Consider the following 3,549-nt stretch of genomic DNA (forward strand, 5'->3'; position numbering starts at 1 on the left):
GCTTCGCTCGCTGTCCGCCGCTCGCCGCTCGCTCGTGCAGCCAAAAATGGCCAGTTTTGGCCCGTTTTTGGGCCGTTTTGGCCAGTTTTTGGCCTGTTCTTGCATTGCGCGGTGACCGTCGAGAGCGGAGCAAAACGTCAGCCATCTCAGCACCCTGGAACCCCCCGGGTGGCACAGGGCTGGATGGGGCTTTCGTATAGCAGGGACGGTGCTGCCTCTCGCTTCGCTCGCTGTCCGCCGCTCGCCGCTCGCTCGCGCAGCCAAAAATGGCCAGTTTTGGCCCGTTTTTGGGCCGTTTTGGCCAGTTTTTGGCCTGTTCTTGCATTGCGCGGTGACCGTCGAGAGCGGAGCAAAACGTCAGCCATCTCAGCACCCTGGAACCCCCCGGGTTGTCACGACCTTAGCTGGTTTTGCCTAAGACGTGCGGCACCCTTGCGTGTCCGTCCGCAAAGGTCAGCCTCCCCGAAGCCTCCCATTGTCCCTTAGGACCGTCAAAAGAGAGAACGGGTTAGAGAGAACGCCTCAAACGGGATCCACAAGCAAACATGTCCGAAAAACACTTCATAGACAATGCAAATTACAAACAGACTTTACAAGCTCTGAACAGTGGCACAACAAAGGGTAAAATGGTCCATTACAGACCGAAAGCTCTCTCACGTGTCCACATGACACAACCTTTATTTACAAGCCTAAAGAGGCCACCAACCCAACTAAAATGGGACTTATAAGCCTTCGGCCGCCCCTTTACATTCTGTACAGGGCATGAATATGCCAACAGACACGGACATATATAAGCATTACATCAAACACCTTGTTTCGAAGTTTGTCCGTGACATTCTCCCCCACTTATCCCTTCGACGTCCTCGTCGAAGCCTTTGTGAACACTGCAACTCTTCGCCTTTGCTGAGTCTTCAATCTTCTGCTCCAGCTGCAATGCGCCTCCTGGCTCCCAGCTGCTCTCCGCTGCTGTTTCTGAGTAGTCGAACCTTTGATCCGCCATGCTGCTTCAACTCACCAATGACTCTGACTCTGGTGTGGGGTTGGCTGAGTTGTGTTGATCCTCGTTGATTCCTGCGGATCCACCAAATGAAGGAAAAGACCATCCTTACTGCGCCAGTCTCTCAAAATCTCCACATGCTGCTTGAACTGGGTGGATGCTTGTTGGAGCTTTAACGAGCATCGCCTCGCAAACTTCTGAAGTTTTGGGTCCTTCCTCCATAAAATCTGCTCATTGACTCTTCTTTCAGTTAGTTGTCACATCCAAGTAGGTTCGCATCACTTCCGCTTTCGATTGGCATTTCGTTGGGAAATGAGGCGGACAATCTACTCTCAGTAGCACTGATCACCGTTGGTGAGGATTTGACAACTATTGTCTTCCATTATCTTCGAAGGGTCTTTGAACTTGTGCAGAGCTCCTCTGCTGGATAGATAAGAGAACTGGGGTACTCGGTTTCGCCCATTCTCTTAAGAGTTGAGAAGGCAAAGATTACTTGACTTCGCCCGCCTCCTCGAGGTTGTACTTCATGCATCGAGCTGGTTACTGGCCTTCGCCTGCTCTTTGCTCACACTTCTGAAGCACATGAAGTGTTTGCACTCCTTGCATTGAGTTAGCTACTGTGATTCACCTTCTCAATGCCATCGAACTTCTGGAATGCGGGAAGTTTTCACCCCAACTTGGAGTAATTCTCTGATAGATGAGGTCGCCTCTGGGATTGTACCGTCTTCTCCATCAACCCTGCCGCCTACTCCACTGAGTAGCAAAGGTACAACACCGCGTACTGCCTGCTTCGTTCCTTGGTCGTGCACTCTTGCATGACCCGAAGTCCTTCACTTACGGCTGTCTTGATGAGAAGCACACTGACACCGGTCTTACGAAGTTCCTCGGCCTCTGCCCTTCAGCCTTGTCCCGGTACTTGGAGATTGCCTCTGCATGCTCCACCTCCTCGGCCCCTTTCACGACCAAACGCTCTCCCTCCGTGAGAGCAAGGGATCAATGACTTTGACGGAAGTCCCGCCTCTGCGGTACCATGGCGCTGCCATGCCCATGGCCCTACTATCCGTCGCTTCGCATCTGCATCCCTTTTCTTCACGATCAGTAGACATGTCTCCGTGGCCCTCCTCTGAGTCCACCTCCATTCTAACTGATGTTTGATTTTGGGTAGCTAAGTCCCTCTGGACTCGTCGTCGCTTCCTCGCCCCTTTCGACCCCCTGCTTCAACACCTCTGTGTTCTCCAAGCAGCTCCTTCTGGTCGATGGAAAGACAGACTGCACTCCCATGCATGGCCTCTGCCATCGCATTGTAGGGTTTGCACCGATTCTGTTCTCCATAGCTTCCTTGGTAGCAACGTTCGCTTACTCGGCCTTGTCCTCTGACTTGCCGGGCTCCCTTAAGCGAATATGAGCTCTGGAGCAGTCCAACTCTCCAGCTGCTTCGATCATACCTCTGCATGATCAAGTCCCTCCCATGGGACTCCCTGGTACTTGCATACGAACTTTTCCCTTGGTGGAACCCAGCCCCCATATGCTGATGACCAAGGTTTTCATCCGATGCAAAATTCGGTGCACGCCCGGAAGACCCGCCTCTGCGGTACCATGGCCTTCACTCCTTGAATCCATAGCCCTTCTTGCCGTCGTGTTGTTCACCAAAGCGGAGCTCCCAGTAGCTCCCGATCATACCTCCATATGATCACATCCCTCACGGGACGAGTTGTGTGTATCGCATTGCCACGAACTGTTCCACCACGATCCGCTGCACCATGTCGCCTCCTGGTGACATCTCCATTGCATTCTGATCCTTGGGGAATAAACTCGAATTGTGAACCCTCCATGTGTGGCCTCTGCCAATACATCGCCGGGTCTCTTCCACCTTCGATTTTGTTCGCTCCTTTGGCAATCGATCTTCATCCACCCACTCTTGGGTCACACCTAGATGAAGCACCGCTCTAGGACAGTCCATCGCCTAGTAGCTCCCAAAGTCCACCGACTTCGCTGTAATTTGTGCACCATTGCCTGGATCCTGGGCCTCTGCCCCTACCAGCACAATCTCTGCTGCGCACCGCTTCCTTCCTAGCAACTCGAATGGCAACACTGTGGCATATTCTTCAAGAGTACCCGCCTCTGCGTCCTCTTGCCCCGTGCTAAGGCCTTCTGAACTCAACTTCGCCTCCGCAAATTGAGTCGCCTTAGTTCCTTCATCAAATGCTCCTCCGAGATAAGGTGCATGTGCCCCGAAGCTCCCTTCGTCTTTGGCACCATGCAAGATGAGTCCACTCCGTCAGAATGAAGGACCCATGGAACAACATGATCCTGCTCTTGCCTCTGCAAGAGCTCATGTCCTTGACCTCTGTCTAAGAAAAGCACTGTGCCTCTGCTCCATGTTCCAACTTCTCTGCTGGCTCCCTTCATGCGGCTTGGGTACTTCGCCAAGTTACACCCAAGTTGCTCCGCTCCTCGTTTCTGCATTGAGTCGATGGTGGCCCTCGCGCCCACCGTTCCACGGGTCAGCCCTCCCTTGAGTCCGATCTCCACATCGACTCCAAGTGTGCCTT

Source organism: Musa acuminata, unplaced genomic scaffold, assembly GCF_036884655.1.
Source record: "Musa acuminata AAA Group cultivar baxijiao unplaced genomic scaffold, Cavendish_Baxijiao_AAA HiC_scaffold_493, whole genome shotgun sequence".
Classification (NCBI taxonomy): Eukaryota; Viridiplantae; Streptophyta; class Magnoliopsida; order Zingiberales; family Musaceae; genus Musa; species Musa acuminata.